This window comes from Ranitomeya imitator, chromosome 3 (assembly GCF_032444005.1).
Source record: "Ranitomeya imitator isolate aRanImi1 chromosome 3, aRanImi1.pri, whole genome shotgun sequence".
Classification (NCBI taxonomy): Eukaryota; Metazoa; Chordata; class Amphibia; order Anura; family Dendrobatidae; genus Ranitomeya; species Ranitomeya imitator.
Genome location: NC_091284.1, coordinates 512,951,887 through 512,965,690, shown reverse-complemented (window position 1 = coordinate 512,965,690; position 13,804 = coordinate 512,951,887). Strand labels below are relative to the sequence as shown.

The window sequence follows — 13,804 nt, the reverse complement described above, 5'->3', positions numbered from 1 at the left end:
ACCTAGCCTTAATATTCTCACTCAAAACATCCCCCTCCCTCTCTCAGTTCAGGTACACAGAGAAGGGAGTTGTAAGGCTATGTGCACACGTTCAGTAAAAACGTGAAAAAAATGCTTACATATGGTTCCCAATCATTTCAATGTAATCCGCAAAACTTGTGCAAATGTTGCGATTTTTTTTCCCAAAAAAAACATGTTCATTAATTTTGCGGAATCGCTGATTTCCCACACACTGTAAAAAAATCTACCATTGGTATAAACAAATACATAGGCATAGATACAGACAAATATGACTAAAAAATCTACCATAGGCAGAGGTAAAATCTACCACAGGCAGAGGTAAAATCTACCATAGGCAGAGGTAAAATCTACCACAGGCAGAGGTAAAATCTACCACAGGCAGAGGTAAAATCTACCACAGGCAGAGGTAAAATCTACCACAGGCAGAGGTAAAATCTACCACAGGCAGAGGTAAAATCTACCACAGGCAGAGGTAAAATCTACCACAGGCAGAGGTAAAATCTACCACAGGCAGAGGTAAAATCTACCACAGGCAGAGGTAAAATCTACCACAGGCAGAGGTAAAATCTACCACAGGCAGAGGTAAAATCTACCACAGGCAGAGGTAAAATCTACCACAGGCAGAGGTAAAAATCTACCACAGGCAGAGGTAAAAATCTACCACAGGCAGAGGTAAAAATCTACCACAGGCAGAGGTAAAAATCTACCACAGGCAGAGGTAAAAATCTACCACAGGCAGAGGTAAAAATCTACCACAGGCAGAGGTAAAAATCTACCATAGGTATAGACAAATATGACACATAGGGTTTTAGTATTTTCCTCCTGCGGATTATGTGCGGATTTCATGCAATTTTACCCCTCTGTTTTCCTATAATGGCAGGGTGCAGAAACTCACAAAGAAGTGACACGCTCCTTTTTTTTAATCTGCTGCGGATTCCGTGCTTATTTTTCCGCACCATTAGCACAGCATTTTTCCCCCATTGATTTACATAGTACTGTAAATCACTTGTGGTTCTGCAGCGTTTCTGCACAGAAAAAAAATGGATCCGCAGGAAATCCGCAATGTGTGCACATAGCCTTATGTTGCGGAGATGGTCTGGAAATGCGCGCTGCACGTCCGTCTGCGCAGGTGATCCACAGTTGTCCCTGCACGCATAGTAGACATGGAGTCCTATCCACTATGGTACAGGAAAGATATATATCCACTTTGCTGTAACATCTGGCCGCTGAGGATGTACGCAGTGTCCAACCCGCAGCAGTTACTGACCATGGGAACATTAAGGCCGGGTGCACACAATCCAGAAGTAACAGTGCATGATTGCTGACTCCAAAGCGCTGAACCGTGTGTGCCCACGATCAGGAGATGCTGCGGGTTGGACACTACGTATTTATGCAGCATCCAGATGTTAGGCTACGTTCACATTTGCGTTGTGCGGTGCTGCGTCGGCGACGCAACGCACAACACAAACCAAAACGCATGCAAAACGCATTGTTTTGTGACGCATGCGTCCTTTTTTGGCATGATTTTGGACGCAAAAAAAATGCAACTTGCTGCGTCCTCTGCGCCCTGACGCGTGCGCCAAAAAAGACGCATGCGTCACAAAACGCAATGCAACGCATGTCCATGCGCCCCCATGTTAAATATAGGGGCGCATGACGCATGCGTCGCCGCGGCTGCGCCCGGCAGAACGCAAATGTGAACGTAGCCTGACAGCATAGTGGATGTCTACAGATGCCCACAACTCACCCGGGGAGACTGACATGTGGCGCGTCTCTCCAGACCACAGCATTTTAATTTCTCTTTAGGGTATGTGCAGTAGTTCTGTAATTGGCAGTTCTTTGGACGCAGGTGATTCCGCATGTGATCACTGAACTGTGGGGGGTTCACCTTGTCCAATACACTGTACAGGTGATATGTATCTTGCGGAGACTGTGTATATCTGCAAGATAAATTGACACGCTGCAGTCTGGAAAGACGCACCTCATGTCCGTCTCTGCAGGTGAGCCGCGGTGTGTCTGGATGCATAGTGAGCATGGGATTTCTTGAAATCCCATCCACTATGCTGTCACATCTGACATGCAGTGTACAACCCACAGCGCTTACTGACTGTGTGCACATAGCCTTAGGCGCTGTGAATCTGTACGGTTCAGTGAACCCATGCGGATTCACCTGTGTTCAATAGACAGTGCTTTGCACGCAGCGGACATGAGCTGCTACTTCCTGATCGTGGGCACCCTGCCTTGAAGTTATTTCTCTTGTGAAAGCTATCGTCTCCACAAGAGAAATAGACATTCTGCAGTCTGGAGAGACACCCCACATGTCCGTCTCCGCAGGGAAGCCGCGGGCGTTTTGTGGTCGCATAGTAGATGTGGGAGTTCTAGAAATCCCATCCACTATGCTGTCACATTTGGACGCTACACAAATACGCAGCGTCATACCCGCAGCAACTCCAGATCGTGGGCACATACACTCAGACACACTTTTAACGAGCGGTTTTCTTGTTAAAAAAAAGATGCAGTAATCTCATATTTTACCCTTCGCCACGACAGCACCCACTTTGAGAGATGGACCCGCCCATAGGAACAGGAAACCTACAGAGACAAAAGGGCGGTCCCCCTCTCCTCAGTTGGTTTCCTGTTCCTATCGGAAATCCCGGGATTCCTACAGAGGAGGTGGTTGGAGCACCTCCAGGATTACCTGACGCCTGTGCACCCGCCTGTGTGATCCTGTGGGGACAGCAGGGGCTGCGGCGTCGGAACCAGCGGCGGGGGAGCCACTGCACGCATCCTCCCCCCTCGTCTGTGGAGATCCGGCAGGTTCCGGGTGATCGAACCCGGCCTATGGAGGGCCCAGGTGTTGGGTATCGTCGGCCGCCAGCGACGCTGTAGAGGCGGTGGCGGCTGCATCGCGCGGGTAAGTCCGCACTAATCCATTGAACCGGAAGTGATTGGTACACTTCCGGTTTGCGGCAGGAGCACGGGAAAAAAAAAAAACCCGCGCATTACAAATGCAGGCCGGGGACGCCGAGCAGATCGCTCACCATGCTGTCCCCGGCACATGAGGAGCTCCCACCTATGGTGGAAGATAGCACTGAAAAAAGCAGCGCTAGATCGTCTGCAAAGAAGAGTGGTCGTTCCATGGCAGGATCTGACACTCATTCCAGGACCAAGACGAAGAGTAGAGATACTCATCTACTCACACCCCACACAGCGGCTTCACCTCCAAGACCGGTATGACAATAGCTTCACTGGGTGAGTGTCTATAATCCTCTACCTATAAGCTGATCCCCTCCTTCTCTACCTCTCCCCTTAAGGTACCGTCACACTTAGCGACGCTGCAGCGATACCGACAACGATCCGGATCGCTGCAGCGTCGCTGTTTGGTCGCTGGAGAGCTGTCACACAGACAGCTCTCCAGCGAACAACGATGCCGGTAACCAGGGTAAACATCGGGTAACTAAGCGCAGGGCCGCGCTTAGTAACCCGATGTTTACCCTGGTTACCATCCTAAAAGTAAGAAAAAAACAAACACTACATACTTACCTACAGCCGTCTGTCCTCCAGCGCTGTGCTCTGCACTCCTCCTGTACTGGCTGTGAGCACAGCGGCCGGAAAGCAGAGCGGTGACGTCACCGCTCTGCTTTCCGGCTGACCGACGCTCACAGCCAGTACAGGAGGAGTGCAGAGCACAGCGTTGGAGGACAGACGGCTGTAGGTAAGTATGTAGTGTTTGTTTTTTTTTACTTTTAGGATGGTAACCAGGTTAAACATCGGGTTACTAAGCGCGGCCCTGCGCTTAGTTACCCGATGTTTACCCTGGTTACCAGTGAAGACATTGCTGAATCGGTGTCACACACGCCGATTCAGCGATGTCTGCGGGGAGTCCAGCGACCAAATAAAGTTCTGGACTTTCTTCCCCGACCAGCGACAGCACAGCAGGGGCCTGATCGCTGCTGCCTGTCACACTGGACGATATCGCTAGCGAGGACGCTGCAACGTCACGGATCGCTAGCGATATCGTCTAGTGTGACGGTATCTTTAGGCTAAGAAGACCAGTAAATCTAGGCATAAGCAGTGTGCCCTGTGTATGCAACCCCTGCCCGACACGTATCCCAAGAGGTTGTGTCAGACCTGTATTAAACAGACCTTACAGGATGAGGCGGCTGTTACGGCCACAAACATCCGTTCCATGATAAGACAGGAGATCCAGTCTCTCGGAGCGAAATCTCATAAAAAACATGGAAGTAAGCACCACTCTCCCGTCTCCAGTTCAGAATCTGAAGAGGGCCTTATCCGATCCTCTAATACCTCAGGATCATCCCCTAGCTCTTCTGAGGATGAAGGCGGTTCATGTTTTCCTGTCGACAGCATAGATAACCTTGTAAAATACGTTAGGAACACCATGGGGTGTCCGGATACTAAGGAGGTTAGGTCGGTACAGGATATAATGTTTGCTGGACTAGGCCAGAAAAAACGCCGTGCCTTCCCGGTCAATACCACTATTAAGGACCTTGTTAAGAAGGAATGGGACAAACAAGGGAAAGGGTTTCTCCCATTATCTTCTAAAAGGCGTTACCCCTTTAGTGATGAGGATTTGGCGGTGTGGTCCAAAGTCCCTAAAGTGGACGCGGCAGTGGCGTCAGCCTCAAAACAGTCCTCCCTTCCGGTAGAAGATGCGGGAGTTTTACTGGATCCATTAGACCGTAAAACAGAAGCTCTCCTCAAAAGATCTTGGGAGACAAATACAGGAGCCTTTAAGCCAGCAATATCAGGCACGTGCACAGCCAGGTCTCTACTAGTCTGGGTAGACCAGCTGGAGCAGCAAGTAAAGGGCAAGGTGGCAAGAGAAAAAAATTCTCCAAACTGTGCCTCTAATCAGGAGTGCTGCAGCATTTTTAGCCGACGCTTCAGCGGATTCCCTCCGGTTGGCGGCGAGGTCAGCAGGTCTGGTCAATGCGGCTCGCCAAGCCCTATGGTTAAAAGGATGGAGGGGAGATGTACAATCGAAATCCAGATTATGTTCAATCCCATGCCAGGGTGAGTTCCTGTTTGGGAAGGTCTTGGATGACCTACTGAATAAAGCAGGAGAGAGAAGGAAGGGCTTTCCTAAACAGTTTCTTCTTTCTTATAGGAGAGCGTTTAGAAGACGGCCATTTAACAGGAGGAGGCCGTACGAGCCACAGAAAGACCGTTGGGAGTCAAAGGAAGCAAAACCGAAAGGTGCCTTATACAGTAACCCTGAGACATCTAGACGTGGTAGATACCATCAGTAGAGAGATCCCATTTGGTGGGAGACTTAAATATTTTTATCATCAGTGGGAAAACATAACTTCAAATCAATGGATCCTCCGTCTAATAAGATCTGGACTAAGATTAGATTTCTTTAAATTACCACGAGATAAATTTATCTTAACATCACTGAAAGCGCCGGATCAACAAGAAGCGCTTCAGTTAGAAATTCTGAGCCTTTTGGCTAAGAATGTTCTCGTCGAAGTACCAAAAAATCAGGAAGGGAGGGGATTTTATTCCCCTTTATTTATGGTTTCAAAACCTGATGGTACTTTTCGGACTATAATAAATCTGAAGAAACTAAATTCCTTTTTGTATAAAAACACCTTTAAAATGGAATCAATAAGATCTACTATTAAACTTTTGTTTCCTAGGTGCTTTATGACGGGTCTGGATTTAAAGGATGCATATTACCATCTTCCAATCCATGCAGACCACCAAAAATATCTCAGGGTGGCAGTAAACCTACACGGCCGGATCCATCACTTCCAGTTTACGGCCATGCCATTTGTCCTTTCTATAGCCCCTCGAATTTTCACGAAAGTCATGCTAGAGGTGATGGCCTATCTACGTCATCAGGACACGCTAATTGTGCCCTATTTAGATGATTTCCTAATAATTGGTAATTCAGCATCTGTGTGAAGAACGCTTGTCTAATACCATTTCATCATTACAGGCTCTAGGCTGGATTGTAAACTTCAAAAAATCAAGGCAGCATCCAGAAACTCTTCAGTCCTTCCTAGGACTAGTCTTGGACACTGTAAGTCAAAAATGTCTCTTACCAGAATCCAAAAAATCTACCATAATTTCAAAAGTCACTATGGCAAGATCTAGGCCTCACATTTCTCTTAGAGATGCCATGTCTCTCTTAGGGTCTCTCTCCTCCTGTATTCCTGCGGTGCAATGGGCCCAATTCCATACTAGGGCTTTACAACACCAGATACTTCATGCTCAAACACATTGCCAGGGTCATCCAAATACTAAGATCACCTTATCTGATGACGTGCTTCAATCTCTTCTTTGGTGGTTAAATAAAGACCATTTGTCCAGAGGAGTCTCATGGACAATAAGGTCCTCTAAAATACTCACTACCGACGCAGGTCCAGAAGGGTGGGGGGCCCATCTAGACCAAAATATAGCCCAAGGTCGCTGGAATTCTTTAGAAATTCAGCACTCCTCAAATTGGAAGGAACTAAATGCAGTTTATTATGCCTTAAATTTTTTCTTTCCTCAGCTCCGAGGGTCTCATGTCAAAATCCTGTCGGACAACACAACAGTGGTCGCATATTTAAATCGGCAAGGCGGAACGCGATCAGGAAGTTTGATGTGTTAAGCAGCAGACATCTTTGAGCTAGCAGAACCCAATTTACTTTCACTCACGGCTCTACACATCAGAGGAGTAGAAAATTTAAAAGCCGACTTCCTAAGTCGCCACACGCTTTGCCAGGGAGAATGGACTCTCAATCCTCGGATATTCAGGAAGATAGTGGACATATGGGGCCTTCCGCAGATAGATTTATTTTCGACCAGGAACAACAGGCAGGTACCGATGTTTGCTTCCCTGAATGTGTCAGATCATCCAGATATAATAGACTCTCTCCAGTATCCATGGAAATACGATCTGGCCTACGCTTTTCCACCAATGATGCTACTTCCAATGGTAATCAAGAAAATAAGAGAAGAAAAAGCAAAAGTAATATTAATAGCTGCGTTTTGGCCAAAGAGACCCTGGTTCTCCTGTCTTCGAGCGATGTCAGTTTGCGATCCCTGGACTCTGCCAATGACACCAGACCTCTTGTCTCAGGGTCCATTCTACCATCCACGAGTAAAGAGACTCCACCTTACGGCGTAGAATTTGAGAGGCAGATTCTAACATTAAGAGGGTTCTCACAAGAATTGATTAATACCTTACTGTTAAGTAGGAAAAGATCCACGACTCTTATATATACCAGAGTATGGAGGAAATTTCTTAACTTTTATACCGAACCCTTCTCTAACAAGGTTCCTATTAAAGCCATCCTTGAATTTTTACAAAAAGGTCATGGGATGGGATTATCGGTTAATACCTTGAGAGTTCAAGTGTCTGCCCTAGGAGCCCTCTATAGTGCTAACATAGCGGGTAATAGATGGATAGCAAGATTTGTTAGAGCATGTGAACGATGTACTCCGGTTCATGTCCCACGTCTACCACGTTGGGACTTAAATCTAGTTCTAGACGCCTTAACTGGACCTCCTTTTGAGCCTTTAGATTCTATCCCTCTAAAAAATGTCACATACAAGGTAGCTTTATTGATAGCCTTAACATCGGCCAGACGAGTAGGAGACATCCAAGCCCTCTCCATAGACCCTCCATTCTTAATGACATATCAGGACAGAGTGGTTCTCAAACAAGATCCATCATATCTCCCTAAAGTAGCGACAAAGTACCATAGATCTCAGGAAATTTTCCTGCCTTCCTTTTATGATAATTCACTAAATCCAGAGGAAGAGAAGCTACATATGTTGGACGTAAAAAGAGCAGTCCTAAGCTGCATAGAGAGAACCCAGTCCTGCAGACAGAGTAGGGCTCTGTTTGTATCTTTTCAGGGTCACCGAAAAGGCCACGGTGTCACGAAAGCTACCTTGTCCCGTTGGATCAGAGAGGCTATCCATCTTGCATACTTATCAAAAGGCAAAGATCTTCCAGAGGGAGTGAAAGCACATTCAGCTCGGGCTGTATCATCCTCGTGGGTGGAGAATAAAGACATCTCCATCGAGCTCATATGTAAGGCCGCAACCTGGTCGTCACCCTCGACTTTCTATAGACATTATAGACTTGATCTGTCTTCTGCATCTGACTTGGCATTCGGGAGAGCCGTCCTTAGTACGGTAATCCCACCCAGGTGAAGGTTCTCTGAAAATCTCTCAAAGTGGGTGCTGTCGTGGCGAAGGGTAAAAAGCCGGATTACTTACCGGTAATGCCCTTTTAATGAGCCACGACAGCACCCTGTCACTTCCCACCCTAATGGTTATTAATACAAGATATTCTCATGGGTGAATATAGATATGATAAAATGTACTAAAAATTACGGAGATAGTCAACATAATGACTACTGGGGACCTGTGAGTCCTATTGGCCCCGAGCTGGTTGTGGTGCGGGAAGCAGCAGAGACCGTAGGGGGGTGATGACACAGGGTAGGGTAATGTGGAAGACCCCTCACCCCTGTATTCTCCATTTACCGTCGGTGTGATGAGCTTTCCTTCAGCCCCAAGATGTGGAAAATGGAATCCTCGTTCTGCGCCTCTGCCATCCGTTGTTATCCATCTCTTCTTACACCTATATTATAGACTATGTGGGGGGGAGGGGTGGGGTGTTCTATTCTTGGGTAAAAAAAATATATATCAGAAAATTATTTTTTGTAATGTGTTTTTTGACTTGTCATGGATCAAAATCGCTCGTACAAGTGTGTGAAAATCCCGGATAGCAATGATGTCACTTTTGTGTGTGTATGATCTATTTCTACTGTAATGTGTAGGACAAACGTTGCAGTTATTTAAAAAAAGATTGCTCTACAATGCCAGATTTCAATTCTTACATTACATGAGTGATATCTGTTGTAAATTGTACTATCGCTCAGAAACCGGCGAATCTTCGCAGCACACAGTGCGTGCCTTGGGGTAATTCAAAAGTTTTAATTTTAGACTGGAAAGTATAGTCCTCCATACAGTATTATGGGCACCATATAGTGCTCCATATAGAATAATGGGCCTGATATAATGCTTCATACAGTATATTGGACCCCAAATAATGCTCCACACAGAATGGGTTCCATACAGAATAATGGGCCCCACATAATGCTCCATACAGAATGGGCCCCATATAATGCTCCATAGAAAATGGGTCCCATATAGTGCTCCATACAGAATGGGTCCCATATAATGCTCCATACAGAATGGTCTCCATATAATGCTCCATAGAGAATGGGTCCTGTATAATGCTCCATATAAAATAATGGGCCCCACATAATGCTCCATACAGAATGGGCCCCATATAATGCTCCATAGAAAATGGGTCCCATATAGTGCTCCATACAGAATGGGTCCCATTTAATGCTCTGTACTGAATAATTGACCACATATAATGCTCCATACATAATAGTGGGCCCCATATAATGGTCCCTACAGAATAATTGGCCCCATATATTGCTCCATACAGAATAATGGACCCCATATAATGCTCCATACAAAATAATGGGCCCCATATAATGCTCCATACATAAAAAAATAAATAATCAAATACTTACCTCACGTTCCCCGCTGACTGCAGCTCCACTCTCCGCAGCTCCAGTGTCTCCAGCCTTTTCTGGCTGTCTAATGCTCAGCACAGATGGCGTGCTATAGTGACGTCACCACGCCCTCTGCCCTGAGACGTCTGAAAGTCAGAAGAAGCAGAAGAGACTAGACCTGTGGCCTGCGGGGGACGAGGAGAGGTGAGTATTACTACTTTAAAACACAAGGGAGGACTCGGTACCAGCATATGCGCCTGTGCTGGCACCCGGACCCCTGACCAATGGACCCCGCAGCGTGCCAGTTTCCCCGACCGCGAGTGGGCCCTCCTGCTTGCCTGAGTGCCCCAGCGGCAATTTTCTATTTTGCTTAAAGAAAATAAATATTTTTTTAAAAAGTCACTGACGGTGAAAACTCCCAAACCACTGATGAAATCAGTCCCTTTTTTTTCCTCGTACATTGGGGGGAAAATGACTTTAATAAATCCTTACAGATGCGATTATACTAGTATTCTGACTTCTATATCCTTAAGCACTATATATTTGCTGCGTTCTAAATATATTAGGGAGATTTTATTATTTGCTGAGGGGTTTTTGTTTGTTTTTTGCTGATGGTGTGTCTTGCCAACGTTTTTAAAACTGTTGCACATTGTGTAATTTACGCTGTTTTAAGGCCCTTGATAAGTAGCAAATCTTGCATGTAATGGAGTAATTGGCTTTTCCACTACATATGTAATAGAGGGCTCTTTTGTATAAAACGTACAATCTTCATAGCACTCTCTGTCTGAACTGGGCTCTTTAGGGTATGTGCACACGTTGCGGATTCGTGTGCTGATTTTCCGCGCAGATTCTTAAAAATCCGTAGGTAAAACGCCTTCGGATTTATAGCGTATTTAGTGCGGATTTCGCTTGCGTTTTTACACCTGCGGATTCTAATTATGGAGCAGGTGTAAACCGCTGTGGAATCTGCACAAAGAATTGACATGCTGCGGAAAAAAAAACGCAGTGTTTCCGCGTAGAATTTTCCGCAGCATGTGCACTGCGGATTTGGTTTTCCATAGGTTTACATGGTACTGTACACCGCATGGAAACCTGCTGCAGATCCGCAGTGTCAAATCCACTGCGGATCCACAGCCAAATCCGCAACATGTGCACATACCCTCAGTCTTACAATATTAAAATAATGTCCCTGGCACACAAACAATATAAATATTCTTCACATTTAGAATGGGAGACTATAATAAACCCCCCCCCAAAAAAAAATAAAAATAAAAAAATACACCGTTGGTTATCAAAATGGGACCCTCATGTAATTCTGAATCGGCTAGCCTGTGGGGGCCTTATGTAGAACTTGGCATGACACAAAAATAGTAAAAACTGCAATGCTTCATTTTGTCCTGCAGGTTTACTACAGTTGAAATGAACATACATGTTGCAATTAAGGTTTTAAAGGGAACCTGTCACCCCGAAAATCGCGGGTGAGGTAAGCTCACCGGCATCAGGGGCTTATCTACAGCATTCTGTAATGCTGTAGATAAGCCCCCGATGTTACCTGAAAGAGGAGAAAAAGACGTTAGATTATACTCACCCAGGGGCGGTCCCGCTGCTGGTCTGGTCGGATGGGTGTCTCCGGTCCGCTGCGGCGCCTCCCATCTTCATTACAAGACGTCCTCTTCTGATCTTCAGCCACGGCTCCGGCGCAGGCGTACTTTGCTCTGCCCTGTCAAAAACGTGTCAAAATCGCGGTAAAAACGCATGCTGATTTCTGGCAGAAATGTCCGGTTTTTGTCAGGAAAATTTCTGTGTGCACATACCCTGAATTAACACATGTGGAATTATATACTTAACAAAAAAGTGTGAAACAACTTTTCATAGTCATGAAAATACAGAAAAATCTTTAAATGAGGTGTGTCCAAACTTTGGTCCTTACTGTATATATATATATATATATATATATATATATATATATATATATATAATGTTATAGGTGTTCTATATAGACTGGGTCAGTGCAGGAAACCACTTCGATAGCCTTCTAATTCTCCTGTAACTTCTCAGCATCTTCTAGTTATCTTCTTATTTCCTAAGAGGCTGTGACTTATCTCAAATTCCTTTTTAGGTAGTTGAGTATTTTTGTTAATTCTCATCTTGATTTCTTTTCGAGTCCTTTGCATTTCAGATTTCTTGGAAATGCGACTATCATTTCTCATTCTTTTTGTGAAAATCACAATGATGATGTTCTGGGGTGGCCAGGCCACTCTTCGGGCTAATAGCCACGTCTTGATACATTAATGCTTCTAGCCACGTCTTGATACAATAATGTCTTGATCTTCACAGCAGTGTGCTTCAAGTTGTTATATTATTACTTATTTTTTATTCCCAATCAAATGAATTTCACATGGTGTTTCATTACTAAAATAGAATGTGTTTATACAAGTCAAGGAATTCTTAACCTTGCCAGAGCAATTCTTTATAGACCTGAGGTGACAGCATAAAAAAAACGTAATTTATCTTTTTATTGAAACTCCTCTCCATTCTTAAGAACAGAGGGCTTTTTAATTCCATAGTTTTCAGATGTAGTCGGTAACCTAAACAAGGAACAATAGTCCATCAAGTAGTGCAGCTCTTGTATGCTTTTTGCTATAGAGTTTGAAAGCACTGGGTGGAGACATGGGGAGTCAGTGGGCACATGGACCAGGGCTCATCAAACTGAACACTCTCTCCTTTCCCGTGGGCCTAATACTACTCAGAGAACACAGGGTGAGGGTAAAATCGCAATTTTAAAAGTGGCAATACTTTATTGAACCACCAAACCGACAATAACCTGCAGAACTGTCCCAGCAAAATACCCAAGATGATGCAAAATACAGTCTCACCCTTTTGCTGGCTTGCCGGGATTAGAACAGCTGACTTCGGGGCTTGCAGGGCCGACTACCCCCACCAGTGGTACCTGCTTTTGGTTGGCACCCACAGGGAGGAGGTTTACACAATGGGTAATCAACATTAGCAATCATCAATTGTTCAATTACCCTATGTCCCTGTCCCCCAAAGATAGCAGACAATAATGTGCAGCAAATAGCAACTCAAGGACAACATTCATGCTCACCTGATTGCTGGATTCAACCAGCTTGATTGTCACTGCCCTCTCACGATCTTGTAGAGACAAAGCTAGCTCTGCTTGTAACAGTGGACAGTTTGGGCCAATTGTGTGGCCATGTTGCTTGTCTATTTTGACAGTCATTCAGGAAAGTCCCCTGGCAAGCAAGAAGCCAGGAGGCTGATTAGTGGTAGCCCTCTAAAAGTTGTAATGAAAATAACCCTGTAAAGTGATACTGGGGACAGTAGTAGTGGTAGAAAAATACATACTTATTTGTGTAAGATTTTTACAAACAAAAAAAAGGTCAAATTTTTACTGGAAGAAAATGTCTCTAAACTGCATTTCTTGGCAGGAAGGTGTGGAGGTCAGAGTGTCTTGGATATTTAATACATATGGGCCACGTATGCACATGGCTGATGGAAGCCTTGTCAGTAACTTTGTACTACAGGGAGAGCCGTTAACTGTAAGTACCAAATGGCAAACTGTACTGGTCTAACTGACCTCTAATGGGCTTCATCTAATTGGAGGATGGTGTAAACATCCTGTCCTAATCACGCTGTGATGGTCTTCAGTAAGGAACAGGGGCCTCAAACTGTCCCTGGAAGCTGGGACCTTAACTATCACTGTCCTGGGAGTACCCTTGAATGTAGAGAGGCTCGTGTCTCCAACCTTACTCTGCCCCCTCCCCCACCTCATGAGGCATGGTACAGAAATGTAAGGTAAATAAGACACAAAGACAAAACAGGGATAACAGAAAACCTCTATCATACAAAATCCAAACAGGAAAAAAATAGCAGCGCCACACAAGTCTTCCAGTAAAAAAACCTTTGTCCTTTATTTTAACGTGCTGTGGACATGGTTACAGAGGGCAGGATAATTGCAAGACAAACTGATTAGGTTAATGGAATACGGCCGTTTCGTTTGGTATACGTATCAATGGGTCCAGCGGATGGACCCTTTGAAGCGTATACCCGACGAAACGGCCATAGTCCGTTAACCTAACCAGTTCATCTTGCAATCATCCTGCCCTCTGTAACCATGTCCACAGCACGTTGTTAAAATAAAGGACAAAGGTTTTTTTACTGGAAGACTTATGTGGTGCTGCTATTTTCTTCCTGTTTGGATTTCCACT

The 13,804-nt window shown here is 45.1% G+C and overlaps 1 protein-coding gene across 1 annotated transcript in view; it reads right to left on the bottom strand.

Annotated features, from left to right (window-relative positions):
* The window catches only part of GEMIN8 (gem nuclear organelle associated protein 8), an 89,638-nt gene extending 78,450 nt beyond the window's left edge, over nucleotides 1–11,188 (bottom strand). The window contains exon 1 of the mRNA XM_069757742.1: nucleotides 11,164–11,188. The gene's annotated coding sequence lies outside the window, so the exon portion shown is untranslated. The remainder of the gene's footprint in view (nucleotides 1–11,163) is intronic.
* Between the last annotated feature and the right edge of the window lie 2,616 nt (nucleotides 11,189–13,804).